The following is a 27686-nucleotide window of genomic DNA, read 5'->3' as shown; positions in this document are numbered from 1 at the left end:
CGAAGTAGTACGGAGGAAATTGGAGAAAAAATCTGAGAAATATCAACATAAAGTGCTAAGGATCTTTAAGATTTTGTGTATCTTGAGGTTTATTTTATGAGATTTTTCACCTCCCTCTTCTTACTGATAGTGCAGCAGAGAACAACATAATTGTGACAGACAGGATTGAGGATCCAGAGGGTTCTCATTGGCTTTGTCCTTGGACTAATCTGGTTTGTGGAAATGTCTGAATTGTGACAGAGGGACATAGTGAAAATGAAAAAAAAACAAAACATGATTGTAATGTAACAGAAACCTGTCTGAAGTGGGATTCGAACCCACGCCTCAAGTAGAGACTGCGACCTGAACGCAGCGCCTTGGACCGCTCGGCCATCCTGACAAGCACAACTGTGGAAAATTCACACTTTCTAAAAACAAACACATTTTTTGTTTGGCCCCAAAAAAAGGCAAATTTTGAATTGAAAATTTATTAACGCCTTTGAGTTTGCCTTGCAATGCTGTAGCTTTAACTTTGAAGGTTGCTGAAATAACTCAGTTGGGAGAGCGTTAGACTGAAGATCTAAAGGTCCCTGGTCCGATCCCGGGTTTTAGCACGCTGTTTTTAAGTATGAGTGATTTGAGATAAAGTTCTTTCTCCATATGCATTTAGCAAGATTTTCATTCTTTGTGAAGTGCAGATATACCTGAAAAAAACAGTTTTAAGTATCTCTTTTCAGAACAGTCACTAATGCGAGAAGAAAATGAAAGTAGTTATACTGAAAAATTAAGTTGAAGTCGAAGTAGTATGGAGGAAATCGGAGAAAAAATCTGAGAAATATCAACATAAAGTGCTAAGGATCTTTAAGATTTTGTGTATCTTGAGGTTTATTTTATGAGATTTTCCACCTCCCTCTTCTTACTGATAGTGCAGCAGAGAACAACATGATTGTGACAGACAGGATTGAGGATCCAGAGGGTTCTCATTGGCTTTGTCCTTGGACTAATCTGGTTTGTGGAAATGTCTGAATTGTGACAGAGGGACATAGTGAAAATGAAAAAAAAACAAAACATGATTGTAATGTAACAGAAACCTGTCAGAAGTGGGATTCGAACCCATGCCTCAAGTAGAGACTGCAACCTGAACGCAGCGCCTTGGACCGCTCGGCCATCCTGACAAGCACAACTGTGGAAAATTCACACTTTCTAAAAACAAACACATTTTTTGTTTGGCCCCAAAAAAAGGCAAATTTTGAACTGAAAATTTATTAACGCCTTTGAGTTTGCCTTGCAATGCTGTAGCTTTAACTTTGTAGGTTGCTGAAATATCTCAGTTGGGAGAACGTTAGACAGAAGGTCTAAAGGTCCCTGGTCCTATCCCGGGTTTCAGCACGCTGTTTTTAAGTATGAGTGATTTGAGATAAAGTTCTTTCTCCATATGCATTTAGCAAGATTTTCATTCTTTGTGAAGTGCAGATATACCTGAAAAAAACAGTTTTAAGTATCTCTTTTCAGAACAGTCATTAATGCGAGAAGAAAATGAAAGTAGTTATACTGAAAAATTAAGTTGAAGTCGAAGTAGTATGGAGGAAATCGGAGAAAAAATCTGAGAAATATCAACATAAAGTGCTAAGGATCTTTAAGATTTTGTGTATCTTGAGGTTTATTTTATGAGATTTTCCACCTCCCTCTTCTTACTGATAGTGCAGCAGAGAACAACATGATTGTGACAGACAGGATTGAGGATCCAGAGGGTTCTCATTGGCTTTGTCCTTTGACTAATCTGGTTTGTGGAAATGTCTGAATTGTGACAGAGGGACATAGTGAAAATGAAAAAAAAAAAACCATGATTGTAATGTAACAGAAACCTGTCAGAAGTGGGATTCGAACCCACGCCTCAAGTAGAGACTGCGACCTAAACGCAGCGCCTTGGACCGCTCGGCCATCCTGACAAGCACAACTATGGAAAATTCACACTTTCTAAAAACAAACACATTTTTTGTTTGGCCCCAAAAAAATGCAAATTTTGAATTGAAAATTTATTAACGCCTTTGAGTTTGCCTTGCAATGCTGTAGCTTTAACTTTGAAGGTTGCTGAAATAGCTCAGTTGGGAGAGCGTTAGACTGAAGATCTAAAGGTCCCTGGTCTGATCCCGGGTTTCAGCACGCTGTTTTTAAGTATGAGTGATTTGAGATAAAGTTCTTTCTCCATATGCATTTAGCAAGATTTTCATTCTTTGTGAAGTGCAGATATACCTGAAAAAAACAGTTTTAAGTATCTCTTTTCAGAACAGTCATTAATGCGAGAAGAAAATGAAAGTAGTTATACTGAAAAATTAAGTTGAAGTCGAAGTAGTATGGAGGAAATCGGAGAAAAAATCTGAGAAATATCAACATAAAGTGCTAAGGATCTTTAAGATTTTGTGTATCTTGAGGTTTATTTTATTAGATTTTCCACCTCCCTCTTCTTACTGATAGTGCAGCAGAGAACAACATGATTGTGACAGACAGGATTGAGGATCCAGAGGGTTCTCATTGGCTTTGTCCTTTGACTAATCTGGTTTGTGGAAATGTCTGAATTGTGACAGAGGGACATAGTGAAAATGAAAAAAAAAAACCCCATGATTGTAATGTAACAGAAACCTGTCAGAAGTGGGATTCGAACCCACGCCTCAAGTAGAGACTGCGACCTGAACGCAGCGCCTTGGACCGCTCAGCCATCCTGACAAGCACAACCGTGGACAATTCACACTTTCTAAAAACAAACACATTTTTTGTTTGGCCCAAAAAAAAAGCTAATTTTGAACTGAAAATTTATTAACGCCTTTGAGTTTGCCTTGCAATGCTGTAGCATTAACTTTGTAGGTTGCTGAAATAGCTCAGTTGGGAGAGCGTTAGACTGAAGATCTAAAGGTCCCTGGTCCGATCCCGGGTTTCAGCACGCTGTTTTTAAGTATGAGTGATATGAGATAAAGTTCTTTCTCCATATGCATTTAGCAAGATTTTCATTCTTTGTGAAGTGCAGATATACCTGAAAAAAACAGTTTTAAGTATCTCTTTTCAGAACAGTCACTAATGCGAGAAGAAAATGAAAGTAGTTATACTGAAAAATTAAGTTGAAGTCGAAGTAGTATGGAGGAAATTGGAGAAAAAATCTGAGACATATCAACATAAAGTGCTAAGGATCTTTAAGATTTTGTGTATCTTGAGGTTTATTTTATGAGATTTTTCACCTCCCTCTTCTTACTGATAGTGCAGCAGAGAACAACATAATTGTGACAGACAGGATTGAGGATCCAGAGGGTTCTCATTGGCTTTGTCTTCGGACTAATCTGGTTTGTGGAAATGTCTGAATTGTGACAGAGGGACATAGTGAAAATGAAAAAAAAACAAAACATGATTGTAATGTAACAGAAACCTGTCAGAAGTGGGATTCGAACCCACGCCTCAAGTAGAGACTGCAACCTGAACACAGCACCTTGGACCGCTCGGCCATCCTGACAAGCACAACTGTGGAAAATTCACACTTTCTAAAAACAAACACATTTTTTGTTTGGCCCCAAAAAAAGGCAAATTTTGAACTGAAAATGTATTAACGCCTTTGAGTTTGCCTTGCAATGCTGTAGCTTTAACTTTGTAGGTTGCTGAAATAGCTCAGTTGGGAGAGCGTTAGACTGAAGATCTAAAGGTCCCTGGTCCGATCCCGGGTTGCAGCACGCTGTTTTTAAGTATGAGTGATTTGAGATAAAGTTCTTTCTCCATATGCATTTAGCAAGATTTTCATTCTTTGTGAAGTGCAGATATACCTGAAAAAAACAGTTTTAAGTATCTCTTTTCAGAACAGTCACTAATGCGAGAAGAAAATGAAAGTAGTTATACTGAAAAATTAAGTTGAAGTCGAAGTAGTATGGAGGAAATTGGAGAAAAAATCTGAGACATATCAACATAAAGTGCTAAGGATCTTTAAGATTTTGTGTATCTTGAGGTTTATTTTATGAGATTTTTCACCTCCCTCTTCTTACTGATAGTGCAGCAGAGAACAACATAATTGTGACAGACAGGATTGAGGATCCAGAGGGTTCTCATTGGCTTTGTCTTCGGACTAATCTGGTTTGTGGAAATGTCTGAATTGTGACAGAGGGACATAGTGAAAATGAAAAAAAAACAAAACATGATTGTAATGTAACAGAAACCTGTCAAAAGTGGGATTCGAACCCACGCCTCAAGTAGAGACTGCGACCTAAACGCAGCGCCTTGGACCGCTCGGCCATCCTGACAAGCACAACTGTGGAAAATTCACACTTTCTAAAAACAAACACATTTTTTGTTTGGCCCCAAAAAAATGCAAATTTTGAATTGAAAATTTATTAACGCCTTTGAGTTTGCCTTGCAATGCTGTAGCTTTAACTTTGAAGGTTGCTGAAATAGCTCAGTTGGGAGAGCGTTAGACTGAAGATCTAAAGGTCTCTGGTCCGATCCCGGGTTTCAGCACGCTGTTTTTAAGTATGAGTGATTTGAGATAAAGTTCTTTCTCCATATGCATTTAGCAAGATTTTCATTCTTTGTGAAGTGCAGATATACCTGAAAAAAACAGTTTTAAGTATCTCTTTTCAGAACAGTCACTAATGCGAGAAGAAAATGAAAGTAGTTATACTGAAAAATTAAGTTGAAGTCGAAGTAGTATGGAGGAAATTGGAGAAAAAATCTGAGAAATATCAACATAAAGTGCTAAGGATCTTTAAGATTTTGTGTATCTTGAGGTTTATTTTATGAGATTTTTCACCTCCCTCTTCTTACTGATAGTGCAGCAGAGAACAACATAATTGTGACAGACAGGATTGAGGATCCAGAGGGTTCTCATTGGCTTTGTCCTTGGACTAATCTGGTTTGTGGAAATGTCTGAATTGTGACAGATGGACATAGTGAAAATGAAAAAAAAACAAAACATGATTGTAATGTAACAGAAACCTTTCTGAAGTGGGATTCGAACCCACGCCTCAAGTAGAGACTGCGACCTGAACGCAGCGCCTTGGAATGCTCGGCCATCCTGACAAGCACTACTGTGGAAAATTCACACTTTCTAAAAACAAACACATTTTTTGTTTGGCCCCAAAAAAAGGCAAATTTTGAATTGAAAATTTATTAACGCCTTTGAGTTTGCCTTGCAATGCTGTAGCTTTAACTTTGAAGGTTGCTGAAATAGCTCAGTTGGGAGAGCGTTAGACTGAAGATCTAAAGGTCCCTGGTCCGATCCTGGGTTTCAGCACGCTGTTTTTAAGTATGAGTGATTTGAGATAAAGTTCTTTCTCCATATGCATTTAGCAAGATTTTCATTCTTTGTGAAGTGCAGATATACCTGAAAAAAACAGTTTTAAGTATCTCTTTTCAGAACAGTCACTAATGCGAGAAGAAAATGAAAGTAGTTATACTGAAAAATTAAGTTGAAGTCGAAGTAGTATGGAGGAAATCGGAGAAAAAATCTGAGAAATATAAACATAAAGTGCTAAGGATCTTTAAGATTTTGTGTATCTTGAGGTTTATTTTATGAGATTTTCCACCTCCCTCTTCTTACTGATAGTGCAGCAGAGAACAACATGATTGTGACAGACAGGATTGAGGATCCAGAGGGTTCTCATTGGCTTTGTCCTTGGACTAATCTGGTTTGTGGAAATGTCTGAATTGTGACAGAGGGACATAGTGAAAATGAAAAAAAAACAAAACATGATTGTAATGTAACAGAAACCTGTCAGAAGTGGGATTCAAACCCACGCCTCAAGTAGAGACTGCGACCTAAACGCAGCGCCTTGGACCGCTCGGCCATCCTGACATGCACAACTGTGGAAAATTCACACTTTCTAAAAACAAACACATTTTTTGTTTGGCCCCAAAAAAATGCAAATTTTGAATTGAAAATTTATTAACGCCTTTGAGTTTGCCTTGCAATGCTGTAGCTTTAACTTTGAAGGTTGCTGAAATAGCTCAGTTGGGAGAGCGTTAGACAGAAGATCTAAAGGTCCCTGGTCCGATCCCGGGTTTCAGCACGCTGTTTTTAAGTATGAGTGATTTGAGATAAAGTTCTTTCTCCATATGCATTTAGCAAGATTTTCATTCTTTGTGAAGTGCAGATATACCTGAAAAAAACAGTTTTAAGTATCTCTTTTCACAACAGTCACTAATGCGAGAAGAAAATGAAAGTAGTTATACTGAAAAATTAAGTTGAAGTCGAAGTAGTATGGAGGAAATCAGAAAAAAATCTGAGAAATATCAACATAAAGTGCTAAGGATCTTTAAGATTTTGTGTATCTTGAGGTTTATTTTATGAGATTTTTCACCTCCCTCTTCTTACTGATAGTGCAGCAGAGAACAACATGATTGTGACAGACAGGATTGAGGATCCAGAGGGTTCTCATTGGCTTTGTCCTTTGACTAATCTGGTTTGTGGAAATGTCTGAATTGTGACAGAGGGACATAGTGAAAATGAAAAAAAAACAAACCATGATTGTAATGTAACTGAAACCTGTCAGAAGTGGGATTCGAACCCACGCCTCAAGTAGAGACTGCGATCTGAACGCAGCGCCTTGGACCGCTCAGCCATCCTGACAAGCACAACCGTGGAAAATTCACACTTTCTAAAAACAAACACATTTTTTGTTTGGCCCAAAAAAAAAGCTAATTTTGAACTGAAAATTTATTAACGCCTTTGAGTTTGCCTTGCAATGCTGTAGCATTAACTTTGTAGGTTGCTGAAATAGCTCAGTTGGGAGAGCGTTAGACTGAAGATCTAAAGGTCCCTGGTCCGATCCCGGGTTTCAGCACGCTGTTTTTAAGTATGAGTGATTTGAGATAAAGTTCTTTCTCCATATGCATTTAGCAAGATTTTCATTCTTTGTGAAGTGCAGATATACCTGAAAAAAACTGTTTTAAGTATCTCTTTTCAGAACAGTCACTAATGCGAGAAGAAAATGAAAGTAGTTATACTGAAAAATTAAGTTGAAGTCGAAGTAGTATGGAGGAAATCGGAGAAAAAATCTCAGAAATATCAACATAAAGTGCTAAGGATCTTTAAGATTTTGTGTATCTTGAGGTTTATTTTATGAGATTTTTCACCTCCCTCTTCTTACTGATAGTGCAGCAGAGAACAACATGATTGTGACAGACAGGATTGAGGATCCAGAGGGTTCTCATTGGCTTTGTCCTTGGACTAATCTGGTTTGTGGAAATGTCTGAATTGTGACAGAGGGACATAGTGAAAATGAAAAAAAAAAACCATGATTGTAATGTAACAGAAACCTGTCAGAAGTGGGATTCGAACCCACGCCTCAAGTAGAGACTGCAACCTGAACACAGCGCCTTGGACCGCTCGGCCATCCTGACAAGCACAACTGTGGAAAATTCACACTTTCTAAAAACAAACACATTTTTTGTTTGGCCCCAAAAAAAGGCAAATTTTGAACTGAAAATGTATTAACGCCTTTGAGTTTGCCTTGCAATGCTGTAGCTTTAACTTTGTAGGTTGCTGAAATAGCTCAGTTGGGAGAGCATTAGACTGAAGATCTAAAGGTCCCTGGTCCGATCCTGGGTTTCAGCACGCTGTTTTTAAGTATGAGTGATTTGAGATAAAGTTCTTTCTCCATATGCATTTAGCAAGATTTTCATTCTTTGTGAAGTGCAGATATACCTGAAAAAAACAGTTTTAAGTATCTCTTTTCAGAACAGTCACTAATGCGAGAAGAAAATGAAAGTAGTTATACTGAAAAATTAAGTTGAAGTCGAAGTAGTATGGAGGAAATCGGAGAAAAAATCTGAGAAATATCAACATAAAGTGCTAAGGATCTTTAAGATTTTGTGTATCTTGAGGTTTATTTTATGAGATTTTCCACCTCCCTCTTCTTACTGATAGTGCAGCAGAGAACAACATGATTGTGACAGACAGGATTAAGGATCCAGAGGGTTCTCATTGGCTTTGTCCTTGGACTAATCTGGTTTGTGGAAATGTCTGAATTGTGACAGAGGGACATAGTAAAAATGAAAAAAAAACAAAACATGATTGTAATGTAACAGAATCCTGTCAGAAGTGGGATTCAAACCCACGCCTCAAGTAGAGACTGCGACCTGAACGCAGCGCCTTGGACCGCTCGGCCATCCTGACAAGCACAACTGTGGAAAATTCACACTTTCTAAAAACAAACACATTTTTTGTTTGGCCCCAAAAAAAGGCAAATTTTGAACTGAAAATTTATTAAAGCCTTTGAGTTTGCCTTGCAATGCTGTAGCTTTAACTTTGTAGGTTGCTGAAATAGCTCAGTTGGGAGAGCGTTAGACTGAAGATCTAAAGGCACCTGGTCCGATCCCGGGTTTCAGCACGCTGTTTTTAAGTATGAGTGATTTGAGATAAAGTTCTTTCTCCATATGCATTTAGCAAGATTTTCATTCTTTGTGAAGTGCAGATATACCTGAAAAAAACAGTTTTAAGTATCTCTTTTCAGAACAGTCACTAATGCGAGAAGAAAATGAAAGTAGTTATACTGAAAAATTAAGTTGAAGTCGAAGTAGTATGGAGGAAATCAGAAAAAAAATCTGACAAATATCAACATAAAGTGCTAAGGATCTTTAAGATTTTGTGTATCTTGAGGTTTATTTTATGAGATTTTTCACCTCCCTCTTCTTACTGATAGTGCAGCAGAGAACAACATGATTGTGACAGACAGGATTGAGGATCCAGAGGGTTCTCATTGGCTTTGTCCTTGGACTAATCTGGTTTGTGGAAATGTCTGAATTGTGACAGAGGGACATGATGAAAATGAAAAAAAAAAAAAAAAACATGATTGTAATGTAACAGCAACCTGTCAGAAGTGGTATTCGAACCCACGCCTCAAGTAGAGACTGCGACCTGAACGCAGCGCCTTGGACCGCTCGGCCATCCTGACAAGCACAACTGTAGAAAATTCACACTTTCTAAAAATAAACACATTTTTTGTTTGGCCCCAAAAAAATGCAAATTTTGAACTGAAAATGTATTAACGCCTTTGAGTTTGCCTTGCAATGCTGTAGCTTTAACTTTGTAGGTTGCTGAAATAGCTCAGTTGGGAGAGCATTAGACTGAAGATCTAAAGGTCCCTGTTCCGATCCCGGGTTTCAGCACGCTGTTTTTAAGTATGAGTGATTTGAGATAAAGTTCTTTCTCCATATGCATTTAGCAAGATTTTCATTCTTTGTGAAGTGCAGATATACCTGAAAAAAACAGTTTTAAGTATCTCTTTTCAGAACAGTCACTAATGCGAGAAGAAAATGAAAGTAGTTATACTGAAAAATTAAGTTGAAGTCGAAGTAGTATGGAGGAAATCGGAGAAAAAATCTGAGAAATATCAACATAAAGTGCTAAGGATCTTTAAGATTTTGTGTATCTTGAGGTTTCTTTTATGAGATTTTCCACCTCCCTCTTCTTACTGATAGTGCAGCAGAGAACAACATGATTGTGACAGACAGGATTGAGGATCCAGAGGGTTCTCATTGGCTTTGTCCTTGGACTAATCTGGTTTGTGGAAATGTCTGAATTGTGACAGAGGGACATAGTGAAAATGAAAAAAAAACAAAACATGATTGTAATGTAACAGAAACCTGTCAGAAGTGGGATTCGAACCCACGCCTCAAGTAGAGACTGCGACCTGAACGCAGCGCCTTGGACCGCTCGGCCATCCTGACAAGCACAACTGTGGAAAATTCACACTTTCTAAAAACAAACACATTTTTTGTTTGGCCCCAAAAAAAGGCAAAATTTGAACTGAAAATTTATTAATGCCTTTGAGTTTGCCTTGCAATGCTGTAGCTTTAACTTTGTAGGTTGCTGAAATAGCTCAGTTGGGAGAGTGTTAGACTGAAGATCTAAAGGTCCCTGGTCCGATCCCGGGTTTCAGCACGCTGTTTTTAAGTATGAGTGATTTGAGATAAAGTTCTTTCTCCATATGCATTTAGCAAGATTTTCATTCTTTGTGAAGTGCAGATATACCTGAAAAAAACAGTTTTAAGTATCTCTTTTCAGAACAGTCACTAATGCGGGAAGAAAATGAAAGTAGTTATACTGAAAATTTTAGTTGAAATCGAAGTAGTATGGAGGAAATCAGAAAAAAAATCTGAGAAATATCAACATAAAGTGCTAAGGATCTTTAAGATTTTGTGTATCTTGAGGTTTATTTTATGAGATTTTTCACCTCCCTCTTCTTACTGATAGTGCAGCAGAGAACAACATGATTGTGACAGACAGGATTGAGGATCCAGAGGGTTCTCATTGGCTTTGTCCTTGGACTAATCTGGTTTGTGGAAATGTCTGAATTGTGACAGAGGGACATAGTGAAAATGAAAAAAAAAAAAAAAAACATGATTGTAATGTAACAGAAACCTATCTGAAGTGGGATTCGAACCCACGCCTCAAGTAGAGACTGCGACCTGAACGCAGCACCTTGGACCGCTCGGCCATCCTGACAAGCACAACTGTGGAAAATTCACACTTTCTAAAAACAAACACATTTTTTGTTTGGCCCCAAAAAAAGGCAAAATTTGAACTGAAAATTTATTAACGCCTTTGAGTTTGCCTTGCAATGCTGTAGCTTTAACTTTGTAGGTTGCTGAAATAGCTCAGTTGGGAGAGTGTTAGACTGAAGATCTAAAGGTCCCTGGTCCGATCCCGGGTTTCAGCACGCTGTTTTTAAGTATGAGTGATTTGAGATAAAGTTCTTTCTCCATATGCATTTAGCAAGATTTTCATTCTTTGTGAAGTGCAGATATACCTGAAAAAAACAGTTTTAAGTATCTCTTTTCAGAACAGTCACTAATGCGAGAAGAAAATGAAAGTAGTTATACTGAAAAATTAAGTTGAAGTCGAAGTAGTATGGAGGAAATCAGAAAAAAAATCTGAGAAATATCAACATAAAGTGCTAAGGATCTTTAAGATTTGGTGTATCTTCAGGTTTAGTTTATGAGATTTTTCACCTCCCTCTTCTTACTGATAGTGCAGCAGAGAACAACATGATTGTGACAGACAGGATTGAGGATCCAGAGGGTTCTCATTGGCTTTGTCCTTGGACTAATCTGGTTTGTGGAAATGTCTGAATTGTGACAGATGGACATAGTGAAAATGGAATAAAAAAAACATGATTGTAATGTAACAGAAACCTGTCAGAAGTGGGATTCGAACCCACGCCTCAAGTAGAGACTGCGACCTGAACGCAGCGCCTTTGACCGCTCGGCCATCCTGACAAGCACAACTGTGGAAAATTCACACTTTCTAAAAACAAACACATTTTTTGTTTGGCCCCAAAAAAATGCAAATTTTTAACTGAAAATGTATTAACGCCTTTGAGTTTGCCTTGCAATGCTGTAGCTTTAACTTTGTAGGTTGCTGAAATAGCTCAGTTGGGAGAGCGTTAGACTGAAGATCTAAAGGTCCCTGGTCCGATCCCGGGTTTCAGCACGCTGTTTTTAAGTATGAGTGATTTGAGATAAAGTTCTTTCTCCATATGCATTTAGCAAGATTTTCATTCTTTGTGAAGTGCAGATATACCTGAAAAAAACAGTTTTAAGTATCTCTTTTCAGAACAGTCACTAATGCGAGAAGAAAATGAAAGTAGTTATACTGAAAAATTAAGTTGAAGTCGAAGTAGTATGGAGGAAATCAGAAAAAAAATCTGAGAAATATCAACATAAAGTGCTAAGGATCTTTAAGATTTTGTGTATCTTGAGGTTTATGTTATGAGATAATTCACCTCCCTCTTCTTACTGATAGTGCAGCAGAGAACAACATGATTGTGACAGACAGGATTGAGGATCCAGAGGGTTCTCATTGGCTTTGTCCTTGGACTAATCTGGTTTGTGGAAATGTCTGAATTGTGACAGAGGGACATAGTGAAAATGAAAAAAAAAAAACATGATTGTAAAGTAACAGAAACCTGTCAGAAGTGGGATTCGAACCCACGCCTCAAGTAGAGACTGCGACCTGAACGCAGGGCCTTGGACCGCTCGGCCATCCTGACAAGCACAACTGTGGAAAATTCACACTTTCTAAAAACAAACACATTTTTTGTTTGGCCCCAAAAAAAGGCAAATTTTGAACTGAAAATTTATTAACGCCTTTGATTTTGCCTTGCAATGCTGTAGCTTTAACTTTGTAGGTTGCTGAAATAGCTCAGTTGGGAGAGCGTTAGACTGAAGATCTAAAGGTCCCTGTTCCGATCCCGGGTTTCAGCACGCTGTTTTTAAGTATGAGTGATTTGAGATAAAGTTCTTTCTCCATATGCATTTAGCAAGATTTTCATTCTTTGTGAAGTGCAGATATACCTGAAAAAAACAGTTTTAAGTATCTCTTTTCAGAACAGTCACTAATGCGAGAAGAAAATGAAAGTAGTTATACTGAAAAATTAAGTTGAAGTCGAAGTAGTATGGAGGAAATCGGAGAAAAAATCTGAGAAATATCAACATAAAGTGCTAAGGATCTTTAAGATTTTGTGTATCTTGAGGTTTATTTTATGAGATTTTCCACCTCCCTCTTCTTACTGATAGTGCAGCAGAGAACAACATGATTGTGACAGACAGGATTGAGGATCCAGAGGGTTCTCATTGGCTTTGTCCTTGGACTAATCTGGTTTGTGGAAATGTCTGAATTGTGACAGAGGGACATAGTGAAAATGAAAAAAAAACAAAACATGATTGTAATGTAACAGAAACATGTCAGAAGTGGGATTCGAACCCACGCCTCAAGTAGAGACTGCGACCTGAACGCAGCGCCTTGGACCGCTCGGCCATCCTGACAAGCACAACTGTGGAAAAGTCACACTTTCTAAAAACAAACACATTTTTTGTTTGGCCCCAAAAAAATGCAAATTTTGAACTGAAAATGTATTAACGCCTTTGAGTTTGCCTTGCAATGCTGTAGCTTTAACTTTGTAGGTTGCTGAAATAGCTCAGTTGGGAGAGCGTTAGACTGAAGATCTAAAGGTCCCTGGTCCGATCCTGGGTTTCAGCACGCTGTTTTTAAGTATGAGTGATTTGAGATAAAGTTCTTTCTCCATATGCATTTAGCAAGATTTTCATTCTTTGTGAAGTGCAGATATACCTGAAAAAAACAGTTTTAAGTATCTCTTTTCAGAACAGTCACTAATGCGAGAAGAAAATGAAAGTAGTTATACTGAAAAATTAAGTTGAAGTCGAAGTAGTATGGAGGAAATCAGAAAAAAAATCTGAGAAATATCAACATAAAGTGCTAAGGATCTTTAAGATTTTGTGTATCTTGAGGTTTATTTTATGAGATTTTTCACCTCCCTCTTCTTACTGATAGTGCAGCAGAGAACAACATGATTGTGACAGAAAGGATTGAGGATCCAGAGGGTTCTCATTGGCTTTGTCCTTGGACTAATCTTGTTTGTGGAAATGTCTGAATTGTGACAGAGGGACATAGTGAAAATGAAAAAAAAAAAAACATGATTGTAATGTAACAGAAACCTGTCAGAAGTGGGATTCGAACCCACGCCTCAAGTAGAGACTGCGACCTGAACGCAGCGCCTTGGCCCGCTCGGCCATCCTGACAAGCACAACTGTGGAAAATTCACACTTTCTAAAAACAAACACATTTTTTGTTTGGCCCCAAAAAAAGGCAAATTTTGAACTGAAAATTTATTAACGCCTTTGAGTTTGCCTTGCAATGCTGTAGCTTTAACTTTGTAGGTTGCTGAAATAGCTCAGTTGGGAGAGCGTTAGACTGAAGATCTAAAGGTCCCTATTCCGATCCCGGGTTTCAGCACGCTGTTTTTAAGTATGAGTGATTTGAGATAAAGTTCTTTCTCCATATGCATTTAGCAAGATTTTCATTCTTTGTGAAGTGCAGATATACCTGAAAAAAACAGTTTTAAGTATCTCTTTTCAGAACAGTCACTAATGCGAGAAGAAAATGAAAGTAGTTATACTGAAAAATTAAGTTGAAGTCGAAGTAGTATGGAGGAAATCGGAGAAAAAATCTGAGAAATATCAACATAAAGTGCTAAGGATCTTTAAGATTTTGTGTATCTTGAGGTTTATTTTATGAGATTTTCCACCTCCCTCTTCTTACTGATAGTGCAGCAGAGAACAACATGATTGTGACAGACAGGATTGAGGATCCAGAGGGTTCTCATTGGCTTTGTCCTTGGACTAATCTGGTTTGTGGAAATGTCTGAATTGTGACAGAGGGACATAGTGAAAATGAAAAAAAAACAAAACATGATTGTAATGTAACAGAAACATGTCAGAAGTGGGATTCGAACCCACGCCTCAAGTAGAGACTGCGACCTGAACGCAGCGCCTTGGACCGCTCGGCCATCCTGACAAGCACAACTGTGGAAAAGTCACACTTTCTAAAAACAAACACATTTTTTGTTTGGCCCCAAAAAAATGCAAATTTTGAACTGAAAATGTATTAACGCCTTTGAGTTTGCCTTGCAATGCTGTAGCTTTAACTTTGTAGGTTGCTGAAATAGCTCAGTTAGGAGAGCGTTAGACTGAAGATCTAAAGGTCCCTGGTCCGATCCTGGGTTTCAGCACGCTGTTTTTAAGTATGAGTGATTTGAGATAAAGTTCTTTCTCCATATGCATTTAGCAAGATTTTCATTCTTTGTGAAGTGCAGATATACCTGAAAAAAACAGTTTTAAGTATCTCTTTTCAGAACAGTCACTAATGCGAGAAGAAAATGAAAGTAGTTATACTGAAAAATTAAGTTGAAGTCGAAGTAGTATGGAGGATATCAGAAAAAAAATCTGAGAAATATCAACATAAAGTGCTAAGGATCTTTAAGATTTTGTGTATCTTGAGGTTTTTTTTTATGAGATTTTTCACCTCCCTCTTCTTACTGATAGTGCAGCAGAGAACAACATGATTGTGACAGAAAGGATTGAGGATCCAGAGGGTTCTCATTGGCTTTGTCCTTGGACTTATCTTGTTTGTGGAAATGTCTGAATTGTGACAGAGGGACATAGTGAAAATGAAAAAAAAAAAAACATGATTGTAATGTAACAGAAACCTGTCAGAAGTGGGATTCGAACCCACGCCTCAAGTAGAGACTGCGACCTGAACGCAGCGCCTCGGACCGCTCGGCCATCCTGACAAGCACAACTGTGGAAAATTCACACTTTCTAAAAACAAACACATTTTTTGTTTGGCCCCAAAAAAAGGCAAATTTTGAACTGAAAATGTATTAACGCCTTTGAGTTTGCCTTGCAATGCTGTAGCTTTAACTTTGTAGGTTGCTGAAATAGCTCAGTTGGGAGAGCGATAGACTGAAGATCTAAAGGTCCCTGGTCCGACCGCGGGTTTCAGCACGCTGTTTTTAAGTATGAGTGATTTGAGATAAAGTTCTTTCTCCATATGCATTTAGCAAGATTTTCATTCTTTGTGAAGTGCAGATATACCTGAAAAAAACAGTTTTAAGTTACTCTTTTCAGAACAGTCACTAATGCGAGAAGAAAATGAAAGTAGTTATACTGAAAAATTAAGTTGAAGTCGAAGTAGTATGGAGGAAATCAGAAAAAAAATCTGAGAAATATCAACATAAAGTGCTAAGGATCTTTAAGATTTTGTGTATCTTGAGGTTTATTTTATGAGATTTTTCACCTCCCTCTTCTTACTGATAGTGCAGCAGAGAACAACATGATTGTGACAGACAGGATTGAGGATCCAGAGGGTTCTCATTGGCTTTGTCCTTAGACTAATCTGGTTTGTGGAAATGTCTGAATTGTGACAGAGGGACATAGTGAAAATGAAAAAAAAAAAACATGATTGTAAAGTAACAGAAACCTGTCAGAAGTGGGATTCGAACCCACGCCTCAAGTAGAGACTGCGACCTGAACGCAGGGCCTTGGACTGCTCGGCCATCCTGACAAGCACAACTGTGGAAAATTCACACTTTCTAAAAACAAACACATTTTTTGTTTGGCCCCAAAAAAAATGCAAATTTTGAACTGAAAATGTATTAACGCCTTTGAGTTTGCCTTGCAATGCTGTAGCTTTAACTTTGTAGGTTGCTGAAATAGCTCAGTTGGGAGTGCGTTAGACTAAAGGTCCCTGGTCCGATCCCGGGTTTCAGCACGCTGTTTTTAAGTATGAGTGATTTGAGATAAAGTTCTTTCTCAATATGCATTTAGCAAGATTTTCATTCTTTGTGAAGTGCAGATATACCTGAAAAAAACAGTTTTAAGTATCTCTTTTCAGAACAGTCACTAATGCGAGAAGAAAATGAAAGTAGTTATACTGAAAAATTAAGTTGAAGTCGAAGTAGTATGGAGGAAATCAGAAAAAAAATCTGAGAAATATCAACATAAAGTGCTAAGGATCTTTAAGATTTTGTGTATCTTGAGGTTTATTTTATGAGATTTTTCACCTCCCTCTTCTTACTGATAGTGCAGCAGAGAACAACATGATTGTGACAGACAGGATTGAGGATCCAGAGGGTTCTCATTGGCTTTGTCCTTGGACTAATCTGGTTTGTGGAAATGTCTGAATTGTGACAGAGGGACATAGTGAAAATGAAAAAATAAAAACATGATTGTAATGTAACAGAAACCTGTCAGAAGTGGGATTCGAACCCACGCCTCAAGTAGAGACTGCGACCTGAACGCAGCGCCTTGGACCGCTCGGCCATCCTGACAAGCACAACTGTGGAAAATTCACACTTTCTAAAAACAAACACATTTTTTGTTTGGCCCCAAAAAAAGGCAAATTTTGAACTGAAAATGTATTAACGCCTTTGAGTTTGCCTTGCAATGCTGTAGCTTTAACTTTGTAGGTTGCTGAAATAGCTCAGTTGGGAGAGCGTTAGACTGAAGATCTAAACGTCCCTGGTCCGACCATGGGTTTCAGCACGCTGTTTTTAAGTATGAGTGATTTGAGATAAAGTTCTTTCTCCATATGCATTTAGCAAGATTTTCATTCTTTGTGAAGTGCAGATATACCTGAAAAAAACAGTTTTAAGTTACTCTTTTCAGAACAGTCACTAATGCGAGAAGAAAATGAAAGTAGTTATACTGAAAAATTAAGTTGAAGTCGAAGTAGTATGGAGGAAATCGGAGAAAAAATCTGAGAAATATTAACATAAAGTGCTAAGGATCTTTAAGATTTTGTGTATCTTGAGGTTTATTTTATGAGATTTTCCACCTCCCTCTTCTTACTGATAGTGCAGCAGAGAACAACATGATTGTGACAGACAGGATTGAGGATCCAGAGGGTTCTCATTGGCTTTGTCCTTGGACTAATCTGGTTTGTGGAAATGTCTGAATTGTGACAGAGGGACATAGTGAAAATGAAAAAAAAGAAAACATGATTGTAATGTAACAGAAACCTGTCAGAAGTGGGATTCGAACCCACGCCTCAAGTAGAGACTGCGACCTGAACGCAGCGCCTTGGACCACTCGGCCATCCTGACAAGCACAACCGTGGAAAATTCACACTTTCTAAAAACAAACACATTTTTTGTTTGGCCCCAAAAAAATGCAAATTTTGAACTGAAAATGTATTAACGCCTTTGAGTTTGCCTTGCAATGCTGTAGCTTTAACTTTGTAGGTTGCTGAAATAGCTCAGTTGGGAGAGCGTAAAACTGAAGATTAGAGTTGAGCGCGGTTCGTGGTTCGAGGTTCTCCAGTTCGGGGCTCGAGTGATTTTGGGGGCTGTTCGAGATCGAACTAGAACTCGAGCTTTTTGCAAAAGCTCGATAGTTCTAGATACGTTCGAGAACGGTTCTAGCAGCAAAAAGCAGGGCTTTTTACAGCTAGAGTGTGCAGGAGCCATCGCTGGCAGCCTGCCAGAAGCTGGTAACCAAGATAAACATCGGGTATCCAAGCAAAACGCTTTGGTTAGTAACCCGATGTTTATCTTAGTTACGTGCAGGAAGCCCACACTTTCCCGCTCAGCTCGCTCCGCCCCCTCCTGCCCGCGGCATGTACACATACATACATACATACACACACACACACACATGGTCCCGCTCGGCTTACCTGCGGTCGGCCCGGGGGCAGCAGTCCTTGGCACTGGAAACTGTGGCTGCCGGCCCTTTAAGGCTCACTGTGTTCTCCTGCATTGAGCATCATCTGTGGGCGGAGCTACCGCCCGGCGTCCTGCTCGGTCGCACAGATGAAGGAGTCACAGTGCCAGCCAGCGACCCCCAGCACATCGCTTCCCTCCGGCGCTGTGTGGGCCCCATCTGCACCGTGACCTGATCAGTATGTGGGACATCACTCCCTCCCCGCCCCTCCCTGTCCCCCCGTGCGTGTGTGGGCCCCGCAGAGCCGTGTGTGTGGCCCCCGGAGCCGCGTGTGTGGGCCCCGCAGAGCAAGGTGTGTGTTTGTATGTATGCATGCAGCAGAGCAGTATGCGTGTCTATATGTATGTATATATGCAGCAGAGCAGTATGCGTGTCTATATGTATGTATGCAGCAGAGCAGTATGCGTGTCTGTATGTATGTATGTATATATGCAGCAGAGCAGTATGCGTGTCTGTATGTATGTATGTATGCAGCAGAGCAGTATGCGTGTCTGTATGTATGCATGTATGTATGCAGCAGAGCAGTATATGTGTCTGTATGTATGTATGTATATATGCAGCAGAGCAGTATGCATGTCTGTATGCATGTATATATGCAGCAGAGCAGTATGCATGTCTGTATGCATGTATATATGCAGAAGAGCAGTGTGTGTGTGTCTGTATGTATATATGCAGCAGAGCAGTATGCGTGTCTGTATGTATGCATGTATGTATGCAGCAGAGCAGTATATGTGTCTGTATGTATGTATGTATATATGCAGCAGAGCAGTATGCATGTCTGTATGCATGTATATATGCAGCAGAGCAGTATGCATGTCTGTATGCATGTATATATGCAGCAGAGCAGTATGCGTGTCTGTATGTATGCATGTATGTATGCAGCAGAGCAGTATATGTGTCTGTATGTATGTATGTATATATGCAGCAGAGCAGTATGCGTGTCTGTATGTATGTATGTATATATGCAGCAGAGCAGTATGCGTGTCTGTATGTATGCATGTATATATGCAGCAGAGCAGTATGCGTGTCTGTATGTATGCATGTATGTATGCAGCAGAGCAGTATGCGTGTCTGTATGTATGCATGTATGTATGCAGCAGAGCAGTATGCGTGTCTGTATGTATGCATGTATGTATGCAGCAGAGCAGTATGCGTGTCTGTATGTATGCATGCAGAGCAGTATGCGTGTCTGTCTGTCTGTATGTATGTATGTATGTATGCAGAAGAGCAGTATGCGTGTCTGTCTGTATGTATGTATGCATGTATGTATGCAGCAGAGCAGTATGCGTGTCTGTATGTATGTATGCAGCAGAGCAGTGTGTGTGTGTGTCTGTATGTATGTATGCAGCAGAGCAGTGTGTGTGTGTGTCTGTATGTATGTATGCAGCAGAGCAGTATGCGTGTCTGTCTGTATGTATGTATGCAGCAGAGCAGTGTGTGTGTGTGTCTGTATGTATGCAGCAGAGCAGTATGTGTGTGTCTGTCTATATGTATGTATGTAGCAGAGCAGTGTGTGTGTGTCTGTCTATATGTATGCAGCAGAGCAGTGTGTGTGTGTGTCTGTATGTATGCAGCAGAGCAGTATGTGTGTGTCTGTCTATATGTATGTATGTAGCAGAGCAGTGTGTGTGTGTCTGTCTATATGTATGCAGCATAGCAGTGTGTGTCTCTGTATGTATGCATGTATGATGTGTATCTATGTATGTCAGTGTATATGACTGTATAGATTTGTCTGTTTATATGTATTTTTGTGAGTTTGTCTTTAAATATGTATATGTACGTGTATGTATCTGTGTATGTGTGTGTGTCTGCGTGTGTATGGGACCCACTGAGACTCTTCTGCCCGGGGCCCACAAAAACCTGGAGCCGACCCTGCCTGCGGTGATGAAGTCCCGCCATCCCGACCTCAGCGCTGTCACTGTCCTCCATGGTCGCCGCTTGTCACATCACCTTCTCTCGCTTCCGACCCGAGACTGACTAGCGGTGACGTCACGGGCCTCTCGCGATTCTTGGCTGTGAAGGCGGCGGTCATTGAACTTAGTGACAGGGGCTGTCAGCAGTGCTGGAGATCAGCGCAGGTAATGTACCTCGCTGACAGCAGCACTTGTCATGCCCTGCAGTGACCTGGGCTGACCCATTGATGTTAGCTCAGGTCACTGCACTGCTCTCCCAGCCAATGGGGAACATCCTGCTCTTCATTGACTGGGACAGTGTGGATCGTCATGGCAACCCCTTGGATTACACCAGACCTGGATTTGTTTTTCATTCTAATAAATTGGTTAAAGAGGGAATGTTTTGGGGAGTGTTTTTTCAAATAAAAATGTGTTTGTCGTCTATTTTTTTTGTTACTGATTGGGTTGGTGATGTCGGGTATCTGATAGACGCCTGACCTCACCAACCCCAGGGCTTGATGCCAGGTGACATTACACACCTGGTATTAACCCCATATATTACCCCGTTTGCCACCGCACCAGGGCGCGGGATGAGCTGGGGCGAAGCTCCAGGATTGGCGCATCTAATGGATGCGCCACTTCTGGGGCGGCTGCAGCCTGCTATTTTTAGGCTGGGGAGAGTCCAATAACCATGGACCTCCCTAGTCTGAGAATATCAGGCCCCAGCTGTCTGCTTTACCTTGGCTGGTGATCCAATTTTGGGGGACCCCTACGTGTTTTTTTTTTAAATTATTTATTTAATTTAAAATAACAGCGTGGGGTGCCCTCAGTTTTGGATTACCAGCCAAGGTGAGGTTGCCAGCTGTGGTCTGCAGGCTGCAGCCGTCTGCTTTACCCTCGCTGGCTACAAAACTAGGGGGAACCCTACGTCATTTTTTTTTTCATTTTTTTGGCTAAATACAAAGCTAAGCACCCCTTAGTGCCACATGAAAGGCACCAAAGGGTGCTCCACTTTTTCTCCACTTTTTCTCCATTTTTTTCTCCACTTTTTCTCCACTTTTTCTACATTTTTTTTCTCCATTTTTTCTCCATTTTTTCTCCACTTTTTCTTCACTTTTTCTCCACTTTTTATCCATTTTTTCTCCACTTTTTCTCCACTTTTTCTCCACTTTTTATCCATTTTTTTCTCCATTTTTTCTCCACTTTTTCTCCATTTTTACTCCACTTTTTCTCCACTTTTTCTCCATTTTTTTCTCCACTTTTTCTCCACTTTTTCTCCACTTTTTCTCCATTTTTTTCTCCACTTTTTCTCCACTTTTTCTCCACTTTTTCTCCACTTTTTCTCCATTTTTTTCTCCACTTATTCTCCACTTTTTCTCCATTTTTTCTCCACTTATTCTCCACTTATTCTCCACTTTTTCTCCACTTATTTTCCACTTTTTCTCCACTTATTTTCCACTTTTTCTCCACTTTTTCTCCACTTTTTCTCCACTTTTTCTCCACTTTTTCTCCACTTTTTCTCTACTTATTTTCCACTTATTCTCCACTTATTCTCCACTTATTCTCCACTTTTTCTCCACGTTTTCTCCACTTTTTCTCCACTTTTTCTCCATTTTTTCTCCACTTTTTTCTCCACTTTTTCTCCACTTTTTCTCCACTTTTTTCTCCACTTTTTTCTCCACTTTTTCTCCACGTTTTCTCCACTTTTTCTCCACTTTTTCTCCATTTTTTCTCCACTTATTCTCCACTTTTTCTCCACTTTTTCTCCACTTTTTTCTCCACTTTTTCTCCACTTTTTCTCCTTTTTTTTCTCCACTTATTCTCCACTTATTCTCCATTTTTTCTCCATTTTTTTCTCCACTTATTCTCCACTTATTCTCCACTTATTCTCCACTTTTTCTCCACTTTTTCTCCACTTATTCTCCACTTTTTCTCCATTTTTTTCTCCACTTATTCTCCACTTTTTCTCCACTTTTTCTCCACTTATTCTCCACTTATTCTCCACTTTTTCTCCACTTTTTCTCCATTTTTTTCTCCACTTTTTCTCCACTTTTTCTCCATTTTTTTCTCCACTTTTTCTCCACTTTTTCTCCGTTCTTTTTCTATGGTCGGTCTACCCATTAGCTCTGCCATGCATACTGTAGCTCTACACCTACTGCACATGTTACTTTATGATTGACATCTCTTTCATACCAGAGCTGTCTAAGTCTACTCTGACCCCATATTTGTCATTACTATATTGTCCTTGTACTGTATTATGACATTTGTATCATGTGTTTCATTTCTTGCTGTGTTGCAATTTTTTTGCTGCATCCCAATTGTACCTCTACATTGTTCGAGTTTGTTATTGTTCTCTCACTCTTATGTGATACTGATTATTGTCATTTTTCATGATTACATGCAGATAAGTCCAATCTGACGAAGGCTCAGGCTGAAACGTCATTTGTAACTTGTTTTGGACAAAAACATATATGCTTATGAAAAATTTTTTTTCTTAATACGGACCAATAAAGAGTGATTTTGCATTACTATCCGTTGTGACTTACTGACTTAGTCTGGGAGATTTAGAGTGCCGAGGTTACTCACTAATTGTATCTATTATTACCTCTGAGCACCTATATACCAGTGAGCAGAGCTTCCTCTACAGTAGTTCTCCTGATTAGGCATGCCCTTACCTCATGAGCAGGGCATTGCAGCTTTGGTAGCAACCATTACGACATGGACTCTGCTGCTGTGGACCCGGGGAGAGTGAGTGCAGATTCATTGCACCCACACTCCTCACATGAAGGGTCCGCACTCCTAGAAAATGGGGGATACGTTCCCTGAGTGTCTCCCCCCCATATTCTAGACGGTCCAGAGTCGTCGTGGGACCCCTTTATTTTTTTTCTTACAATAAATTGGTGAAAGAGGAAATGTTTTGGGGACTGTTTTTTCAAATAAATTTCTTTTGTCGATTTTTTTTTTTTTGTTAGTACTGACAGTTTATGATGTTGGGTATCTAATAGATGCCATGACATCACAAACTGCTGGGCTTGATCTCAGGTGACTTTACAGCTAGTATCAACCCAATTTATTACCCCGTTTGCCACTGCACCAGGGCACGGGATGAGCTGGGGTGAAGCGCCAGGATTGGCGCATCTAGTGGATGCGCCACGTCTGGGGTGCCTGCGGCCTGCTATTTTTAGGCTGTGAAGGCCCAATAACTATGGACCTTCCCACCCTGAGAATACCAGACCACAGCTGTCCGCTTTACCTTGGCTGGTGATCCAATTTGGGGGGGACCCTACTTTTATTGTGTAATTATTAATATTTATAAAATAATTATAAAAAAGAGCCTGAGGGGACCTCCACATTGGATCCCCAACCACGGTAAAGCTGCCAGCTGTGGTTTTCAGGCTACAGCCGTCTGCTTTACCCTAGCTGGCTATCAAAAATGGGGGGACCCAACGTCATTTTTTTTTTTAACCATTTTTTAAATAGAAAAAATTAATGGGCTTCCCTGTATTTTGATTGCCAACCAAGGTATCGGCAGGCAGATGGGGGTGGCAACCCATAGCTGTCTGCTTTATCTGCGCTGAGAATCAAAAATACCGTGGAGCGCTACGTCATTTTTTTAAAGATTTATTTTTACAGCACTGTGATGTCTAGCAATCAAAATACAGGGCAGCCCATTTTATTTTTAGTTATTTAAATAAATAATTAAAAAAAATATATATGGGCTCCCGCTGCATTTTTTGTATTGCTAGCTAAGGGTAATCCAAGCAGCTACTGGCGGCTAACCCCCACTGCTTGGTGTTACCTTCACTGGAAATGGAAAATCCAGGGAAGCATTTTTTATTTTTTTTGCCAAAAAACTACAAAAAAAAGGACGTGAGCTTCGCCATATTTTTGTATGCTAGCCAGGTACAGCAGGCAGCCACGGGCTGCCTCCAACCCCCAGTTGCCTATTTGTACCCGGCTGGGAACCAAAAATATAGGGAAGCCCGTTTTTTTTTAATTATTTCACTTATTTCATGAAATAATTAAAAAACAAATGACGTGGGCTTCGCCCCATTTTTGTGTCCAGCCGGGTACAACTAGGCAGCTGGGGATTGGAATCCGCAGCACAGGTTAGCCCGAGGTTTATGGGCCCCTCTACTGCGGATTTCAGTCCGCAGCCGCCCCAGAAAATGGCGCTCTCATAGAAGCGCCATCATCTGGCGCTGTATCCAACTCTTCCAACAGCCCTGGAGCCGGGTGGCTTGTTGGGTAATCATGAGTTAATACTGGCTTTGTTTTACTAGCCAGTATTAAGCCAGAGATTCTTAATGTCAGGCACGTTTGACCCGGCCATTAAGAATCTCCAATAAAGGGTTAAAAAAAACACCACACAGAGAAAAAATACTTTAATAGAAATAAATACACAGACACATTAGAGACTCCATCTTTATTACCCCCTGTCAGCCCTCCACGATCCTGCTCTTCTGTCTTCTTTCTTTCTAGTGTAGTAGTAGTGACGATTGTAGTGAGGATGAGATTCACCAGCTCATCACTTGGGGCTGGGGAACCTCCATCCTCACTACAATGCTCACTAGTGTAGTAGTAGTGACGATTGTAGTGAGGATGAGTTTACCCAGCTCATCACTTGGGGCTGGGGAACCTCCATCCTCATTACAATGCTCACTACAATCGTGCAGCCTTCACTCCGTGAGTGATCAGTGCTGGCTGTCAGCGGTAACAGCGGTAACGCTGACAGACGCGTTACCATAGCAACGGTGCTCTCGGAGCCGCGGTTAGCGGTGACATCACCGCTAACTGCGTTGCTATGGCAACGGTGATCTCCGTTAATGACCGGCTGTGACAGCCGGTCCCTAACGGAACGTGGAGTCGACCGTGTGCTAGAGCATGTCGCCGGTACACGGCGATACACATATGTGCACCGTGTACCGGAGAGATGCACTCGCAGGTCCTACATGACGTGTCATAGTCATGTGACCAGTCTGTAGCCAATGAGATAATAGCCACGTGACTGGTCACATGGCTATTCTGACGTCACGATAGGTCCTGCTTCTCTGCTGGCAGTGCAGGTCACCGGGAGGATTCAGCGATCATCGGATGGAATAGCGGCAGGAGACAGAGTGCAGAAGGGATCGCGAGGACCGGTAAGTGTTATGGCAATGTTTATTAACTGTTTGTGTACATTTATCATGCATTTTTATGTGTTTGTGATTGCCTCCCATTCTAGCCTATACGTTCGAGTTCGGTTCGTCGAACGTTCGACGAACCGAACTCGAACGGGACCCCCGTTCGGCGAGCCGACCTCGAGCCGAACCGGGACCGGTTCGCTCATCTCTACTGAAGATCTAAAGGTCCCTGGTCCGATCCCGGGTTTCAGCACGCTGTTTTTAAGTATGAGTGATTTGAGATAAAGTTCTTTCTCCATATGCATTTAGCAAGATTTTCATTCTTTGTGAAGTGCAGATATACCTGAAAAAAACAGTTTTAAGTATCTCTTTTCAGAACAGTCACTAATGCGAGAAGAAAATGAAAGTAGTTATACTGAAAAATTAAGTTGAAGTCGAAGTAGTATGGAGGAAATCAGAAAAAAAATCTGAGAAATATCAACATAAAGTGCTAAGGATCTTTAAGATTTTGTGTACCTTGAGGTTTATTTTATGAGATTTTTCACCTCCCTCTTCTTACTGATAGTGCAGCAGAGAACAACATGATTGTGACAGACAGGATTGAGGATCCAGAGGGTTCTCATTGGCTTTGTCCTTGGACTAATCTGGTTTGTGGAAATGTCTGAATTGTAACAGAGGGACATAGTGAAAATGAAAAAAAAAAAACCATGATTGTAATGTAACAGAAACCTGTCAGAAGTGGGATTCGAACCCACGCCTCAAGTAGAGACTGCGACCTGAACGCAGCGCCTTGGACCGCTCGGCCATCCTGACAAGCACAACTGTTGAAAATTCACACTTTCTAAAAACAAACACATTTTTTGTTTGGCCCCAAAAAAATGCAAATTTTGAACTGAAAATGTATTAACGCCTTTGAGTTTGCTTTGCAATGCTGTAGCTCTAACTTTGTAGGTTGCTGAAATAGCTCAGTTGGGCGAGCGTTAGACTGAAGATCTAAAGGTCCCTGGTCCGATCCCGGGTTTCAGCACGCTGTTTTTAAGTATGAGTGATTTGAGATAAAGTTCTTTCTCCATATGCATTTAGCAAGATTTTCATTCTTTGTGAAGTGCAGATATACCTGAAAAAAACAGTTTTAAGTATCTCTTTTCAGAACAGTCACTAATGCGAGAAGAAAATGAAAGTAGTTATACTGAAAAATTAAGTTGAAGTCGAAGTAGTATGGAGGAAATCAGAAAAAAAATCTGAGAAATATCAACATAAAGTGCTAAGGATCTTTAAGATTTTGTGTATCTTGAGGTTTATTTTATGAGATTTTTCACCTCCCTCTTCTTACTGATAGTGCAGCAGAGAACAACATGATTGTGACAGACAGGATTGAGGATCCAGAGGGTTCTCATTGGCTTTGTCCTTGGACTAATCTGGTTTGTGGAAATGTCTGAATTGTGACAGAGGGACATAGTGAAAATGAAAAAAAAAAACCCATGATTGTAATGTAACAGAAACCTGTCAGAAGTGGGATTCGAACCCACGCCTCAAGTAGAGACTGCGACCTGAACGCAGCGCCTTGGACCGCTCGGCCATCCTGACAAGCACAACTGTGGAAAATTCACACTTTCTAAAAACAAACACATTTTTTGTTTGGCCCCAAAAAAATGCAAATTTTTAACTGAAAATGTATTAACGCCTTTGAGTTTGCCTTGCAATGCTGTAGCTTTAACTTTGTAGGTTGCTGAAATAGCTCAGTTGGGAGAGCGTTAGACTGAAGATCTAAAGGTCCCTGGTCCGATCCCGGGTTTCAGCACGCTGTTTTTAAGTATGAGTGATTTGAGATAAAGTTCTTTCTCCATATGCATTTAGCAAGATTTTCATTCTTTGTGAAGTGCAGATATACCTGAAAAAAACAGTTTTAAGTATCTCTTTTCAGAACAGTCACTAATGCGAGAAGAAAATGAAAGTAGTTATACTGAAAAATTAAGTTGAAGTCGAAGTAGTATGGAGGAAATCAGAAAAAAAATCTGAGAAATATCAACATAAAGTGCTAAGGATCTTTAAGATTTTGTGTATCTTGAGGTTTATTTTATGAGATTTTTCACCTCCCTCTTCTTACTGATAGTGCAGCAGAGAACAACATGATTGTGACAGACAGGATTGAGGATCCAGAGGGTTCTCATTGGCTTTGTCCTTGGACTAATCTGGCTTGTGGAAATATCTGAATTGTGACAGAGGGACATAGTGAAAATGAAAAAAAAAAAACCATGATTGTAATGTAACAGAAACCTGTCAGAAGTGGGATTCGAACCCACGCCTCAAGTAGAGACTGCGACCTGAACGCAGCGCCTTGGACCGCTCGGCCATCCTGACAAGCACAACTGTTGAAAATTCACACTTTCTAAAAACAAACACATTTTTTGTTTGGCCCCAAAAAAATGCAAATTTTGAACTGAAAAAGTATTAACGCCTTTGAGTTTGCCTTGCAATGCTGTAGCTTTAACTTTGTAGGTTGCTGAAATAGCTCAGTTGGGCGAGCGTTAGACTGAAGATCTAAAGGTCCCTGGTCCGATCCCGGGTTTCAGCACGCTGTTTTTAAGTATGAGTGATTTGAGATAAAGTTCTTTCTCCATATGCATTTAGCAAGGTTTTC

At 40.0% G+C, this 27686-nt stretch overlaps 14 non-coding genes across 14 annotated transcripts; 4 read left to right on the top strand and 10 right to left on the bottom strand.

Moving 5' to 3' along the window:
- Positions 1–2844: 2844 nt before the first annotated feature.
- TRNAF-GAA (transfer RNA phenylalanine (anticodon GAA)) lies at positions 2845–2917 on the top strand. The gene has a single exon. It is a non-coding gene; the product is annotated as a tRNA-Phe (tRNA).
- Positions 2918–6494: 3577 nt separating this feature from the next.
- On the bottom strand, positions 6495–6577 carry TRNAL-CAG (transfer RNA leucine (anticodon CAG)). Its single transcript has one exon. It is a non-coding gene; the product is annotated as a tRNA-Leu (tRNA).
- Positions 6578–6718: 141 nt separating this feature from the next.
- Positions 6719–6791, top strand: TRNAF-GAA (transfer RNA phenylalanine (anticodon GAA)). Its single transcript has one exon. It is a non-coding gene; the product is annotated as a tRNA-Phe (tRNA).
- Positions 6792–9595: 2804 nt separating this feature from the next.
- Positions 9596–9678, bottom strand: TRNAL-CAG (transfer RNA leucine (anticodon CAG)). Its single transcript has one exon. It is a non-coding gene; the product is annotated as a tRNA-Leu (tRNA).
- A 1468-nt stretch (positions 9679–11146) lies between these two features.
- On the bottom strand, positions 11147–11229 carry TRNAL-CAG (transfer RNA leucine (anticodon CAG)). Its single transcript has one exon. It is a non-coding gene; the product is annotated as a tRNA-Leu (tRNA).
- Positions 11230–11370: 141 nt separating this feature from the next.
- On the top strand, positions 11371–11443 carry TRNAF-GAA (transfer RNA phenylalanine (anticodon GAA)). The gene has a single exon. It is a non-coding gene; the product is annotated as a tRNA-Phe (tRNA).
- Positions 11444–12694: 1251 nt separating this feature from the next.
- TRNAL-CAG (transfer RNA leucine (anticodon CAG)) lies at positions 12695–12777 on the bottom strand. The gene has a single exon. It is a non-coding gene; the product is annotated as a tRNA-Leu (tRNA).
- Positions 12778–14243: 1466 nt separating this feature from the next.
- TRNAL-CAG (transfer RNA leucine (anticodon CAG)) lies at positions 14244–14326 on the bottom strand. Its single transcript has one exon. It is a non-coding gene; the product is annotated as a tRNA-Leu (tRNA).
- Positions 14327–16557: 2231 nt separating this feature from the next.
- TRNAL-CAG (transfer RNA leucine (anticodon CAG)) lies at positions 16558–16640 on the bottom strand. Its single transcript has one exon. It is a non-coding gene; the product is annotated as a tRNA-Leu (tRNA).
- A 691-nt stretch (positions 16641–17331) lies between these two features.
- TRNAL-CAG (transfer RNA leucine (anticodon CAG)) lies at positions 17332–17414 on the bottom strand. The gene has a single exon. It is a non-coding gene; the product is annotated as a tRNA-Leu (tRNA).
- An 8361-nt stretch (positions 17415–25775) lies between these two features.
- Positions 25776–25858, bottom strand: TRNAL-CAG (transfer RNA leucine (anticodon CAG)). Its single transcript has one exon. It is a non-coding gene; the product is annotated as a tRNA-Leu (tRNA).
- A 691-nt stretch (positions 25859–26549) lies between these two features.
- On the bottom strand, positions 26550–26632 carry TRNAL-CAG (transfer RNA leucine (anticodon CAG)). The gene has a single exon. It is a non-coding gene; the product is annotated as a tRNA-Leu (tRNA).
- A 141-nt stretch (positions 26633–26773) lies between these two features.
- On the top strand, positions 26774–26846 carry TRNAF-GAA (transfer RNA phenylalanine (anticodon GAA)). Its single transcript has one exon. It is a non-coding gene; the product is annotated as a tRNA-Phe (tRNA).
- Positions 26847–27323: 477 nt separating this feature from the next.
- TRNAL-CAG (transfer RNA leucine (anticodon CAG)) lies at positions 27324–27406 on the bottom strand. The gene has a single exon. It is a non-coding gene; the product is annotated as a tRNA-Leu (tRNA).
- Between the last annotated feature and the right edge of the window lie 280 nt (positions 27407–27686).

The sequence above is a fragment of the Anomaloglossus baeobatrachus genome, chromosome 1 (genome assembly GCF_048569485.1).
Source record: "Anomaloglossus baeobatrachus isolate aAnoBae1 chromosome 1, aAnoBae1.hap1, whole genome shotgun sequence".
Classification (NCBI taxonomy): domain Eukaryota; kingdom Metazoa; phylum Chordata; class Amphibia; order Anura; family Aromobatidae; genus Anomaloglossus; species Anomaloglossus baeobatrachus.
This window is presented reverse-complemented; position numbering and strand designations above follow the sequence as displayed.